Source organism: Bos grunniens, chromosome 9 (assembly GCF_055505025.1).
Source record: "Bos grunniens cultivar Pamir isolate PY7600 chromosome 9, Bosgru_T2T1.0, whole genome shotgun sequence".
Classification (NCBI taxonomy): domain Eukaryota; kingdom Metazoa; phylum Chordata; class Mammalia; order Artiodactyla; family Bovidae; genus Bos; species Bos grunniens.
The window spans coordinates 104,091,153-104,106,142 of NC_141173.1; the positions used below are offsets into that span (position 1 = coordinate 104,091,153).

The 14,990-nt window shown below is 51.9% G+C and overlaps 1 long non-coding RNA gene across 2 annotated transcripts; it reads left to right on the forward strand.

The window, feature by feature from the left end:
* Positions 1-221: 221 nt before the first annotated feature.
* Positions 222-14,926, forward strand: LOC147366517 (uncharacterized). Of its 2 annotated transcripts, none has more exons than XR_015132548.1 (2): positions 222-685; positions 13,554-14,926. It is a non-coding gene; the product is annotated as an uncharacterized LOC147366517 (long non-coding RNA). The 2 variants fall into 2 exon arrangements; XR_015132547.1 differs by lacking the exon at positions 222-685 and adding an exon at positions 1,973-2,397.
* Positions 14,927-14,990: the final 64 nt, after the last annotated feature.

A 14,990-nucleotide genomic window follows, 5' to 3' on the forward strand; every position in this document is an offset into this window, starting at 1 on the left:
CAGCACCGTGCTCAGGGCGACACACCGCCTTGTGGGTGGGGGTCGGGAAACAAGGTTCCCAGCCCAGCAGGAACCGCTCAGGCCCTGTGAACAAAGAGTGTTCTGTATCACTTTCTGGGCAATTTCTGAACAGTCTCACCTACAGGTGGAGATTGTCTTTAACTGACAGTGTTCTTGGCAACACAGACTGTTCTTGATAAACTGCACCAGGAAACCCCCACGGAGAGGGAGGGGGCGGTATGGACAGAACCACGACAGTGATGCAGGACAGGTCAAGTGCACCCGTAGGCGTGCACGGGACGTGCCTCACCATAACGCCGGCGTCACGGTGACTAACACAGCGGTGCCCTGGTGCAAACGCCCACTTGTTCACCCGTCTGCTCAGCCCCCAAATGTCTCCTCCTCATCATGGACAGCGGGCTCTCTGCTGGATCTGTCAGCTCATGGGCACGACAGCCACTCTCCCAGCGTCTCTGCAGTGACTGTCTGAGGTTCTCTTCACCCCGGCCGGGGCCCCAACATAACCTGGGGATCAGCGATCATGCTGGACTTTGGGCCCCTAAACAAGAATAAATCTGCATATCTTCCATCCATTGGCAGTTAAAGTTTAGTCTCAAAACAGATCTCTTTCTACAACTGACAAGAAACACAGACCCTGGGCTCCTGCCTCGAAAATGGAGAAGAGGTGAGTAAAGGCTCCTTACTTTTGGAAGAAACTCAATGGCTTTGTGACCCGGAGCGATGTTGGGGAACAGGATGCCCGCCTGCTGGCTGGGACGCCTGGGGAGTGTGGTCCCTGCTGAATGGACGTGGGTGTGGCCCCCCTTCCTCTGCTCCTGCCTCTGTGAGACTCCCATTCCTGTGTGTGCACGTGTGATCTGACCTCACAGGAACCCGGAGCCCAAGGGCCACCTCACTTGTTCTCAGGAGACCGTGCGCTGGGACTCCACCCACTGCAAGCTCCGGGGGGCGGGGCTTGGGCACTTAGCTCCACCCACCTCAGGGGGGCGGGGCCTGTGGGGAGGGGGCGGTCCTCTCCCCAGTGCCTGTCAGTCACAGCTGTCGGCAAACGAACAAGACCTGGGTCCCAGCGTTTCAGCGCCCTGACTGGTCTAGGAGGCCCTGGGCCCCAGCCGGACAAAGCCAGCGCCGTCCTTCTGTTGAGGCCAAAAGCACTTAAACCTAGTGTTTGCTGAGTCTTAGTGGCTCTTCTTTCTCTGTGCAAACAGCATAACAGTATTTTGAAATATATTTGAAAGGGGATGATAGTAGTTAGTAGTGATTTTTAACATATTTGAAAAATAGGAAAGGTTGCACCTATTTGCAATGAATAAGGAGAAATGAGAGAAATTCAGTGCATCCTGGGATCTCTGCTGGCCTCTCGGGATTTGGGAATTTTCATTCCACTGTTCCACTAGGTGTAAATAGCCTGGTGCTGACTGATCACTCACGGAAAACATGGACGTTCAGAGAGACTCCATCGGTGATGATATACAGAAAGATTTCTTGTTGCATGCGGTTCTGTGCATGATGCCAAAGGTGTTTTATTAGGGTAATCTCAGAGCCTGCAGGTCTGTGGGCTGAGGTCTCGGAGCTTCAGTCAAGCCCTGGGTACAAAAGGCTGAGAAGGAGGAGACAGGTTAGAAGCAGGAGACCAGGGCGTCTTGGGTCCACCTCTCACGTAGGTGGGGTCAGGCGAGCCCTGAACAAACTCGAGCATCCCCGTGGGACCGTGAAATAGACTTCCTTGGCAAAACTAACAAAGCTACATCACACAGTTGTGTTGAGGTGAAGTAAGATACTTGAGGGAAGTTATAGTTCCTCCCGTGTGGCTCGTGCCTGGGGGTCTTGTCCACACTCCTGATGCTGGTCTCTGGTACCCACAGGACACCTAGGGTACCTGCAGACTCTGAGCCCAAACTAGGAAGATGACCTCTTAGTGAGAGTTGACCTTTCTTCCCCTTTTCACAAGGAAATGCAGTGTGGTGGCCACTTCCCGCAGGCAGTGAGCGGAGGCAAGAGGAGGAAGCGTCTTCACAGACGTGGCAGGCTTGACCTTGCCTGTCTTCCCGTGAAAATAAAATTCATAAATAGTAAGAGTAAAGCAAAGCCACAGCCACACACATCCCAGCAAAGCAGCACATCACCGACATGAGAGAATCCGTCTCAGGAGACGCCCTCGATGACATTGTCCTTCACTTAAACCAAGCTGTTTATTTATTCTGATGCTAAACCTCTTAAGCGGGGCTCCTATCACCTGACGATGAGCGAAGTCTAGAATTCATGACCACATACCTTCAGCGTCGCTCACCTGACCCTCCTCACTCCAGTAGACACCAGACGTGTTTCCATGGTTGGAGTGAAGGTGATCTCGCCTCATCCGCCCCTCTCCTGCAGGTACGTGCCTGTAGAGTCTGGAAGCGTTCCATGGCTGGAGTGGAGGTGATTTGTTAAAAGCAGAGTCTGTGGTTCATCCACCGAGATGCCTTCCCCACACTTCTGGAGCATTGCCTGGGCAGTTAGCTTCTTGCTGGCCAACCTGGATATCACCTTATGCATTAATCTATGGGCTACTTTCATGCATATTCTTCCTGTATTGATTTTATTTTTCTAGGAAAGTTAACAGGGAATCACAGAAAAGTTGAAATGTCTCATGGATTCTGTCCTCCATTCTTCCCTCTTGCTGTAAAATGTGATTTCTCCTTGGAAGATACCTCCAAAAATGCAAACATTCCTTGGCAACAGGATGGAATCTTGTGTCAGTGTGGCCCAGAATCTTCCTGTGGGTACAAGCCCTTAATTTTATTCTGAAGATACTCCTTAAGTGGTTTTCAAGCTCCCGGAATTAACAGTCCTGGGATATCATTCAACAGAGCAAACTCCTAGTGAGGGGTCAGGGTAGTCCGCACACGCCCACGGTGGCAGCCTGTGAATCAGATCTCTCCATCGCTCCTCAGGGACACTAGAGACAGAGACCCAGCTCTGACAGGCCCTCTCTCCACCGCCTGGATGGTTTCTCTGCTTTCCTCTTCCCCGTTTGCCAGGCGCAGGGCTGACGGCTCACCTGGCAAGCCGTTAGCAACAGTCAGCAACTCCCCGTGAGGACCAGCCCCAGCTCACTTCCCCCCGCCGTCCCATGTCCTGCTCCAGGGTTGCTATGATGCTGTGAGCGGACCGTTTTTACCAGGACGCACCCAGGGAGCCCAGCCCAGGGGTGGGGAAGACCCAGGCAGACAGGAGCCCACCTCTGGCCCCGTGGTGATGCGGGTGCAGCTCCTGTGCAGCCATAGACCCAGCGATGCCCCCCATACTGGGAAGGAAGGGATGTCTGGAGGCCAGGTGGATGCCCCCATACTGGGAAGGAAGGGATGTCTGGAGGCCAGGTGGATGCCCCCATACTGGGAAGGAAGGGGTGTCTGGAGGTCAGGTGGATGCCCCCATACTGGGAAGGAAGGGGATGTCTGGAGGTCCGGTGGATGGGGCAGGGGGCTGGCTACTCCCCCGCAGAGCAGAGTTTTCAGACCGGCTTCCATCAGGAGGCGACCTCAGCCTGTTGGTTCCTGTGTCAGTCAGGCCAGCTCTTCCCTGGGGTCGGGGTGGGGACCTTGACCTGGGGTGTAAGTACCAGGTCAGCCCCGTCTGTCCAGGTGGCCTGAGGGGGTCTGGGGAGAGATGGGCTGGATGGGGAACGGGTGCCCTTTGTCCCTGGTGCCCCTGCAGCCCCCTCCCCTGCATGGGCCCCACGCTCTGCACCCGAGCCCAGCAGTACCTTCTGCAGAGCTGCTTTCTTCACACCTCGAGGTGGGCGGGGGGCTCCCACAAGCCAAGCCCCAGCCTGGAGGAGGGCCCAGGGGCCTGTCCCTCTGTGGCCAGAACAAGCTCCAGCTCTGGGGCGCCCCCTCCTGCCTGGGGGCCGCAGGGCCCCTGCATGCCCCCGGGCCCCCTTTCTTGACCCCCTCCTGCCTGGCCCCTGGGCGCTGACGTCCCCCAGCTCCGGCGACCGCCAGCCTGTCCATCCCTCCAACAGGACCCTCACTTGGGGCTCCAGGCTCCTCACGTTCTTTCTGGACGTGAGTGTGCAAGGGGCCACTTAGGGCTGTGGCTGCCTCGCCGTCACAGTGGAAGTCGGTCCAAAGTGAAGGGATGCCAACTTGATGCCCTGGTGGAGACCCAGGCCAGATGGGGACACGCGGAGCTGCAAAGCCCCTCCCCCCAGGACTAGAATGACGTCCGCCCCCAGCGCGGCAGGAGCCCGTGGGAGTCAGGGGCCCTTTGACCCAAGCTGGGAAGCATCCCCAGCACTGTCATCTGGTGTGTGCTGTGTCCATGGGGGCCGTGGCCCGCGCCTCCCACCCTCTGAGCTCCAAATCCAGGAGGGCCCGGGCGCATGACAGCCCTGAGCCATGCCTGGGATGGATTGCTTCCTGTGTTTATCTCTGACTGTCCAGCTGGGCGCTAAGCTCATTAGAACGAGGATTAGCCTTTCTCTTCTCACAAGCCAGTAAAATCTGACAGAAACTAAAATTATGCTTGGTGGTGGTTTAGTTGCTCAGTCGTGTCTGATTCTTTGTGATCCCATGGGATGTAGCCCGCCAGGCTCCTCTGTCTGTGGGATTTCCCAGGCAAGAATACTGGTTGCTGTTGTCATTCAGTCACTCGGTCATGTCCGACTCTTTGTGACCTCATGGACTACAGCACACCAGGCTGCCCTCCCTGTCCTTCCCCACCCTCCCAAGTTTGCTCAAATTCATGTTCATTGAGTCAGTGATACCATCCAACCATCTCGTACTCTGTTGTCCTGGAGTGGGCTGCCATTTCCTTCTCCAGGGGGTCTTCCCAACCCAGGGATCGAACACTGGTCTCCTGCTTTGCAGGCGGTCTCCAGCATTGCAGGTGGATGCTTTACCAACTGAGCCACCAGGGAAGTCTAAATTATGCTTGGTACTCAACAAATGATGATATCAAATGAGCATCTTCCATTTGCTACATGTGCAGTGATGAATTCTCTGTACCGTGTTTTCTGGCACTTTTTATATATCACTGTATAATCAGAAAAGGCATTTGATAGCTGATACCAGAAAGCCTCTCAGGGAGAAGGCTGTGGTTAGGAAGACAGACACCTTCATACGAAGCTCAAGGAGGAAGGTGATCCCAGGGCAGTTGCTGGTGGGACATGGGGGCAGCTGTCCAGGGCTGGAGGAAAGGGACAGGGTGCAGATCAGAGTGGGGTGGGGCTGAGGACCTCGCCAGAGGCCGCAAGACTCCCGGGAGCCTCGGGGTTGACTGCTGGCTGCCTGATCCATCGCTGCACAAGTCCTGCCTCCCCCAACTCCGCGTGCTCCGTGCTCACACAGCAGCTCCACGAGTTTGCTTCTCTTTGTTGGATGATTGGCTGTTTGGCTTGGGGTCAAGAGCTGGGGTGGGGGCTGTGGAAATTGCAGAGAGAGCGGAATCCCTCATCTGCATCAGCATTCACAGGCCACGGTGAGGTGGGGGTTCCGTGTGACATCTGGGCTGACCCAGCACAGGAGACGGCGTTGGGAAGCTGCGAGCACGGGGCGACAGCCCGCAGCCAGAGTCAGATCGTCTCCGCACGTCCGTGTGCACCCGGTGAGCGCCTGCCACCTACCTGTCAGCTGCCTACGGGGAGGATGCCGCCTCCGAAGGCCCACAGAGGCGTCGGCTGCATCTGCTCAGGTGCTACCGCAGGACGGGCCCCATGGTGGACTCTACGCAATGGACACTCTGTCCCCAGGTCCGGAGGCTGGACACCCGAGGCGCAGGGACCGTCAGGTCTGCTGAGGACCCTCTTCCAGGCATCTGCTCACCGTGGCTTCACGTGGAGGAAGGGGCAGGGGGTCCCTAGGGCTCCTTTAGAAGGTCCCTGGTTCCCTCTGCAGGGCTCCAACCCAGGACGGCATGACCCCTGTGGACTGACCTGCTAGGGCTTTAGCATGTGACTCTGTGGGGCACACACACTAGGGTGTGACTTTGTCGGGGACACACACCAGTGTGTGACTTTGTGGGGGGCACACACCAGTCTGTGACTTTGTGGGGCACACACACTAGGGTGTGACTTTGTCGGGGACACACAACAGTGTGTGACTTTGTGGGGCACACACACTAGTCCATTGCAGCCCTGACAGCTGAGATGCTGGCCCTGCAGGGTCTCGGTCCTCAGAAGAGCCCCTGGTGCCTGCAGATGGTCCTCCATTCACCCTTGTCCTCCTGCCTGGACAGCTCCTGCTTGGGGCGGCAACAGGTGTCTGCTAACCACTCGGTTTGCTCCAGACTCTGCCCCAGATGCTGGATGCACAGGCAGAGCCTCTCGATGGCACGTCATAGACGCCACTAGATTTACAGACTCAAGTTGTGCGACAGTCCTGCACCGAGTCTGTCGGAGCCATTTTCCCAACAGCATGTGCTCACTTCATTTCTGCATCACACTCTGCTCATCCTCACACCATTTGTTCATCACTAGGATATTTGCTTTATGACCCACGGTGTCTGGTCTTTGATGTTACTATTGAAAAAAAATTACAACTTGCTATTGACTCAAGACAGGCAGCAGTTTTTGGCAATGAAGTATTTTGTAATGACACTTACTCCTTGGAAGGGAAGTTATGACCAACCTAGACTGCATATTAAAAAGCAAAGACATTACTTTGCTAACAAAGGTCCGTCTAGTCAAAGCTACGGTTTTTCCAGTAGTCGTGTACTGTGAGAGTTGAACCATAAAGAAGGCTGAATGCCAAAGAATCGACACTTTTTAACTGTGGTGTTGGAGAAGACTCTTGAGAGTCCCTTGGACTGCAAGGAGATCCAACCAGTCCATCCTAGAGGAGATCAGTCCTGAATATTCACTGGAAGGACCAATGCTGAAGCTGAAGCTCCAATACTTTGGCCACCTGATGTGAAGAGCTGACTCATTTGAAAAGACCCTGATGCTGGGAAAGATTGAAGGCAGGAGGAGAAGGGGATGACAGAGGATGAGATGGTTGGATGGCATCACCGACTCAATGGACATGAGTTTGGGTAAACTCCGGGAGTTGGTGATGGACAGGGAGGCCTGGTGTGCTGCAGTCCATGGGGTCGCAAAGAGTCAGACATGACTGAGCGAGTGAGCTGAACTGATTTTGTAATGAAGGTCTGTCCGTTGATTTGTAGACATGAGGCTGCTGCACACTCGACGACCACAGCATGGTACAGTGTGCCCTGGGAAACCAAGTAGTTTGTGTGAGTCACTTTATTGCAATATTTGCTTTTCTGCCATGGCCTGGATGTGCCATGTCATTCAGCTATGCTGAAAGAAGGCCAGGGGGACCCATTTTTTATGGTCCTTGAAAATTTTGCAAAAACACACGTCACCACTAAAGGGCTGTAAAACCCTGTCACCTCCAGGAATGATGATCCTTCCCACCCAGGGGATCAGAAACAGGCATAAATGGCACTTTGCATTCGCCCTCCCAGAGAGTCCCATACTTCTGCTTTTGCACAGTTCGTACAGAAAGGTAGACCCTGTGCCCGGCACCGAGGACGAGCCGTAGCGTGTGGCGGGGGAGCAAAGCCGCCCATGCTTCCTGCCCAGCCCTGGCCCAGCGGGGGTGGTGGCTCGGGCTGGGCGCGTGCCGTCCTGTGGCTTCTCAACTCCTCCTGCTCTGCTGCCCTGGGTTTACTGCTCTAGTTGGAGGGACTGATGCTGAAGCTGAAGCTCCAACACTGTGGCCACCTGATGAGAAAGCCAACTCATCGGAAAAGGTCTTGATGCTGGGAAGGACTGAGGGCAGGAGGAGAAGGGGACAGCAGAGGACAGGTTGGTTGCATGGCAACCAATATCAATATCTGGCACATGAGTCGGAGCCAGCTCCTGGAGACAGTGAAGGACAGGGAAGCCTGGCGCACGCAGTCCGTGGGGTTGCAGAGAGTCAGACAGATTGAGGGACAGCAACGCGTGGCAAAGTGCCCTTTACATGACCCTCTGCGCTCGGGCTGCCTGTGCTGCCCTGTGGTATGCCTGGTATCTGCGCAGGTGAGATGGAGCCTGGCCTTCTGTGAGTAGAGCTGCTCTGTGTCCACTCACCTTTATGCCTCCCAAACGTGGGACATGAATATGGTGGCAACCTCTCCTGAGCTCTCAAGTCCTGGCATCAAACTCAGACATCTTTGCTGTTGGACACAAAGCCTCCAGAATTTGACAATCTTTGGCTTCCTTTGTCCTGCACATGTCTGCATCATGCTGTTGTAGATGACATGGCTCTAAGCAAAGTTGAGTCTTAAGACTTCGCTCTCTGTAACCAGATTGCAGACTCCAGGATGTCTGGCTCTAAGTGAGTGATCACACCACCGTGGTTATCTGGGTTTGAAGACCTTTTTTGTACAGCTCTTCTGTGTGTTCTTGCCACCTCTTCTGAATATCTTCTGCTTCTGTTAGGTCCGTACCATTTCTGTCCTTTATTGTGCCCATCTTTGCATGAAATGTTCCCTTTGTATCTCTAATTTTCTTGAATAGATCTCTAGTCTTTCCCATTCTATCGTTTCCTCTATTTCTTTGCATCGATCATTGAGGAAGGCTTTCTCATCTCTCCTAGCTATTCTTTGGAACTCTGCATTCAGATGGGTATATCTTTCCTTTTCTCCTTTGCCTTTTCCTTCTCGTCTTTTCTTGGGTATTTGTAAAGCCTCCTCAGACAACCATTTTGCCTTTTTGCATTTCTTTTTTTTGGAGATGATCTTGATCACTGCTTCCTGCACAATGTCATGAAGTTCCATTCTTAGTTCTTCAGGCCCTCTGTCTGTCAGATCTAGTCCCTGGGATCTATTTCTCACTTCCACTGTATAGTCATAAAGGATTGGATTTAGGTCATACCTGAATGGTCTATTGGTTTTCCCTGATTCCTTCAATTTAAGTCTGAATTTGTCAATAAGGAGTTCATGATCTGAGCCACAGTCAGCTCCTGGTCTTGTTTTTGCTGACTGTATAGAGCTTCTCCATCTTTGGCTGCGAAGAATATAATCAATCTGATTTCGGTGTCGACCATCTGGTGATGTCCATGTGTAGAGTCTTCTCTTGTGTTCTTGGGAGAGGGTGTTTGCTATGACCAGTGCGTTCTTGGCAAAACTTTGTTAGCCTTTGCCCTGCTTCATTCCGTACTCCAAGGCCAAACTTGTCTGTTCCTACAGGTATCTGTTGACTTCCTACTTTTGCATTCCAGCTCCCTATAATGAAATGTGTTAGTTCCAGAAGCTCTTGGAGGTCATCATAGAACTGTTCAGCTTTAGCTTCTTCCTCAGTATTGGTTGGGGCATAGACTTGGATTACCGTGATCTTGAGTGGTTTGCCTTGGATATGAACAGAGATCATTCTGTAATTGTTGAGATTGCATCCAAGCACTCATCTTAGACTCTTTTGTTGACTGTGAAGGCTACTCCATTTCTTCTAAGGGATTCCTGCCCACAGTAGTAGATATAATGGTCATCTGAATAAATTCGCCCATTCCTGTACATTTTAGTTCCCTGATTCCTAAAAAGTCCATGTTCACTCTTGCTGTCTCCTGTTTGACCACTTCCAATTTACCTTGATTCATGGACCTGACTTTCCAGGTTCCTATGCAATATTGCTCTTTACAGCATCGGAGTCCACTTCCATCATCAGTCACATTCACAGCTGGGTGTTGCTTTGCTTTGGCTCCGTCTCATCATTCTTTCTGGAGTTATTTCTCCACTCTTCTCCAGTGGCACATTGGGCACCTACCAACCTGGGGAGCTCATCTTTCAGGGTCCTACCTTTCTGCCTTTTCACATTGTTCACGGGGTTCTCAAGGCAGGAAGACTGAAGTGGTTTGCCATTCCCTTCTCCAGTGGACCACGTTTTCTGTGATCACTCACCTAGAGCCAGACATCCTGGAGTCTGTTGGCCTTAGGAAGCATCACTACAAACAAAGCTAGTGGAGGTAATGAAATTCCAGCTGAGCTATTTCAAGTTCTAAATGATGATGCTGTTAAAGTGCCACACTCAATAAGCCAGCAAATTTGGAAAACTCAGCAGTGGCCACAGGACTGGAAAAGGTCAGTTTTCATTCCAATCCCAAAGAAAGGCAATGCCAAAGAATGTTCAAACTACTGCCTAACTGCATTCATCTCACATGCTAGCAAAGTAATGCTCAAATTCTCTAAGCGAGGCTTCAACAGTACATGAACCAAGAACTCCCAAATGTTCGAGCTGGATTTAGAAAAGACAGAGGAACCAGAGGTCAAATTGCCAACATCCATTGGATTATAGAAAAAGCAAAAGAATTCCAGAAAAATTTCTACTTCTGATTTATTGACTACGCCAAAGCCTTTTGAAAGGTTGTTGTTGAATCACGCAAATACACCGGGATTCTTGGCCCCCGGAGGAGAAGAATTCAATCCAGGGCCAGAGACGAGGCTTGATCGCTCAGAGCTTTTGTGTAATAAAGTTTTATTGAAGTATAAAGGAGATAGAGAAAGCTTCTGACATAGGCATCAGAAGGGGGCAGAAAGAGTACCCGCTTGCTAGTGTTAACAATGAAGTTATATAATCCAAAGATTATCTGGAGGTCGTAAAGACCTCATCAGACCTACTCCCATAATTTACATTTTAAGATAACACTGTCCTCAGGCAAGATACATCCTTGTAAAGACCAGGTCTACTCCCATAATTAACATTTTAAGATAACAGAAGGTTGAATCCAAAGACTGTCCTTAGGCAGGATACATTATTGGTATATAATCCTAAGGAATGTGGAGAAAGAAAAAAAAGTTTGTCCTTTCTTCCTCCTTGAGAATTCCAGACCCTTCTCTCCTTGGGGACCCCTAGATTTCCTATCAACCTGCCTAGGAAATGACTCTCTCACTTTGACTATGTGGATCACAACAAACTGGGAAATTCTTAGAGAGGTAAGAATACCAGACCACCTTACGTGCCTCCTGAGAAATCTGCAGGTCAAGAAGCAGCAATTAGAACTGGATATGGAACAACGAACTGGTTCCAAATTGGGAAAGGAGTACATCAAGGCTGTATATTGTCACCCTGCTTATTTAACTTATATGCAGAGCACAAGCTGGAATTAAGTTTGCCAGGAGAAATATCAATAACCTCAGATATGCAGATCACACCACCCTATGGCGGAAAGCGAAGAGGAATTGCGAGCCTCTTGATGAAAGTGAAAGAGGAGAGTGAAAAAGCTGGCTTAAAACTCAACATTCAGAAAACAAAGATCAGGGTATCCAGTCTCATCACTTCACAGCAAATAAATGGGGAAACAATGGAAACAGTGACAGGCTTTATTTTTCTGGGCTCCAAAATCACTGCAGATGGTGACTGCTGCCTTGAAGTTAAAAGACGCTTACTCCTTGGAAGAAAAGTTATGACCAACCTAGACAGTATATTAAAAAACAGAGATACTACTTTGCCATCAAAAGTCTGTCTAGTCAAAGCTATGGGTTTTGCAGTAGTCATGTATGCATGTGAGAGTTGGACCATAAAGAAAGCTGAGCACTGAAGAATTGAAGCTTTTAAACTGTGGTGTTGGAGAAGACTCCTAAGAGTCCCTTGGACTGCAAGGAGATCAAACCGGTCCATCCTAAAGGAGCTCAGTCCTGAATATTCTTTGGAAGGACTGATGCTGAAGCTGAACTTCCAATACTCTGGCCCCTGATGTGAAGAACTGACTGATTAGAAAAGACCCTGATGCTGGGAAAGATTGAAGGCAGGAGGAGAAGGGGACGACAGAGGATGAGATGGTTGGATGGCATCACCGATTTGATGGATGTGAGTTTGAGCAAGCTCCAGGAGTTGGTGATGGACAGGGAGGCCTGGTGTGCTGCAGTCCACGGGGTTGCAAAGAGTCAGACACGACTGAGCGACTGAAGTGAACTCAACCAGATTTCACCTAGGAATTTTCTGGAGAAAATCTCGACTCTTTCTACAGCTCAAGAGCCCAAGGCACAGGCTGGCTGAGCAGGGCCAGACCCTGGGCCTTGCATCCACTATGCCCAGACTCAGTCCAATCTGTGGCAGCTTCTTAGAAAAGCTTCCCAAGCATAAGCACAGGAGGACAGGCCGGGGCCCCCTGGCCCTAACCTTCGGCTATGACTCGGTGGGCCAGGAGGCTGGAGCCTCGGTCCCCTCAGACTCGGGAGGGTGAGCTCACACACTCCCAGGTCGGTCCTCGCAGGCGGCAGCCCCTGCCCTCTGCCCTCCCCTTGCAGCTGTTGGTCACCAACCCCAACGCACCTCCTTTCCCTCTTCCTGTGCCTTCCTCTGGCCCCTGGTCCCAAGTGTGTGCTCCAGAGTGTTGTTTGCGATCAGAAGACTTCCTGCGAGTGGTCAGTCTTCCTCCCAGACTCGCTCTTCCTGAGGCTGGGTGCCCCGCACGCTCCCACACGCAGTGAGCAGCTTGTGTACAAGCCCGCAGGCCCTGGGGTGGAGGCAGGCGCTTTCTGGGGGCGCAGGCAACTCGGCCGCGCCGTCACCTCGTGCCCTGGGTTGACCACGTCACGCGTGTCTCCCCAGCCCACCCTGCCAGGCCGGCTCTCACCGCATCACTGGCCTCACCGCGGCTGGTGGCTGGGCTTCTGCAGGCACTGTGGCAGCTGGAGGCCACTGGACCCAGGAATCTGGGCTCCTCTCCTTGAATCACCATAATTGCACTTTTCTGGGAAGCTTGGAATCTGGTATCTGACAAAAGGCATGCTATTTATTGAAGGTAAATGTTGAAACTTGCCATTTCACAATAAAGTAAAAGCTGGATATAGTCTCATCAGCCATTAAGAGAACCACAGACTTTTTTTTTTTTCATAGAAATATTTTTTAAGTCATGCTTTGGCAAGCAATGTAGTAGCTATTTCTGGGTTTTTAGCTTTTCTTGAGCAAGAACTCCAGGCTTAAAATGTTGAAGACTACTTCCATTTAAAAACTAAGATAATTCACAGAACACTGGGAGAAGATGAACACTTCATACCTGCTGACACAGCTCCCTGAGGGTGGGGCTCGGGGCACATGAAGAGGCTCAGGGGAGGGAGACGGGAGTCAGTGGACCCCAGCATTGCTTGGGGCCCCTCTGATGTTCAGAGGGTCTCTTCCTCCTTCACAGCTGAGAAACCGGATGGTTTAACCAAAGCCACGGAGCTCGGAGATACCACACCTAAAGCTTGGGCCCCAAACCTCTGCTGCTTATTATAAACAATGTCTGCCTTTCACAAAAGGTGACTTTCGTTCATGCATGCAAGTCATTTTTAAAGTAAAAGATTATAAAATAATAGCCCAAGAGTCTCAGGCTCAAAGCCAGGAACCCCAGAACCCGCACAGACCTGCTTTCTGAGAGTATGCGGCTGCTCACCACCTTCTTTTCATCTGCAGAAGAGGAGCTCCTCCCTCCCGGACCAGCTCATTGGTTGTCAAAATAAACTGAGAAAATATGTTATCAAAATGTCTAGTTTTTCTTTTTACAATTGAATCGTGTTTCACATGTTGCTTTTCCAGCTAGAATATATTTTGATGGCAATTTCTCTTTCTTCATTTTACTGCTGAGCATGCTGAGTGAGTGTGGAGAGGGACTGGGGAAGCGAGAGTCTCAGGAGCTGTGAAGCATCCTCCCCTCCAACCCCGCACTGCCCGAGGACCCACATGAGCCCTGGTGTGCGACTCTCCACACACTTGAAGACACGCTGGAACCTCCTCTGCCCTGCTTGAACTCAAGGTTCCGTGGACTCTGCCCTCTAGCGCTCTTACTTAAAGCGGAGATTCGAGCAGGAAGACACTGCCGTCTGGGAGATGACACCCGTTTGATGATGCCCAAGTCTCGGAAGGTCCTTGCATTCCTACCCCCCACCATAGTTTTATCAAGCGTCCATGGCCCCAGGCTCACTCATCGCCCCGCGCAGAAGAGCAGCTCTGTCTCCCATCAAAACCATGCTCAGGCCGGCTCCCATCCTGGACCGGAGCAGAGCATCTCTGCTCTTCACGCCTCCAGCTCCGCAGCGCCCTGCAGACCCCCTTCCTTCACACGGCCATCTTCCTCCATATCCACGGATGCGCCTTGAGGGCATGTGGACTACGCTGACCACCCGGCTTCTCTCCTCCCCCAGGTCCCATCATGGACTGCCCCGACCCCACTCCTCTCACAAAGAACCTGCATGCCCAGCTCTAGTAAGAGGGACCCTGTGCTGACCTCGGTTTCGGGGCCTTACTGCGGGGGAGTCTGGGGCCAGCTGACCTCTGCTTCTGCCTCCTCCTCCCTGGGGGACCACCTGACGGGTCTCTTCGAGGAGATGCTGGGAAGATACTGCAGAGCGAGAGCTGGCTGCCAGGGCTGGCGGGAACCACCGAGCTGATTTCAGCTTTTCCCACTTTCACTGTGCTTTGCCAAAGGTCTTGAGCTCCTAAATAAAACCCCTGGCATCCTTATGCTGCAACGGCAGTCAGTGCCATCAGAGGTTCAGGCTGGAATGTGGCCTGAGGGAGGAAGAGAGGAAAAAACAGGCCTTTGATGTGGGTGCTTTCCTGGTGGCTCAGATGGTAAAGAATCCGCCTGCAAATAGGAGAGCCAGGTTCAACTCCTGAGTTGGGAAGATCCCCTGGAGGAGAGCTCGGCAACCCACTCCAGGGTTCTTGCCTGGGGATTTCCATGGACAGAGGAGCCTGGCAGGCTTACAGTCCACAGGGTGGCAAAGAGTCAGACATGACTGAGTGACTAACACCTTCACTTTGATGTGGACACGTGGACGTTTGTGGCATCTGTTCTGTGCCTGAAATCAATTCCTATTCCCTTCATCTGGCAGTTAATCTTCCTCTACCAGTAATGCAAGGTCTCTTCCAGGAACTGGAGAACGCTTTTCAGAAGCAGATTTTGTGTGCTCCAGGAAATCCTGGTGTGTAACATGAAATAAATGTTTTGAACTCAAATGGTGAGTGAGCCTTTCAGAAGACTCTTTTTAGCTGGGGAGGTCAGAGTCAGCCTTTTGGAGGA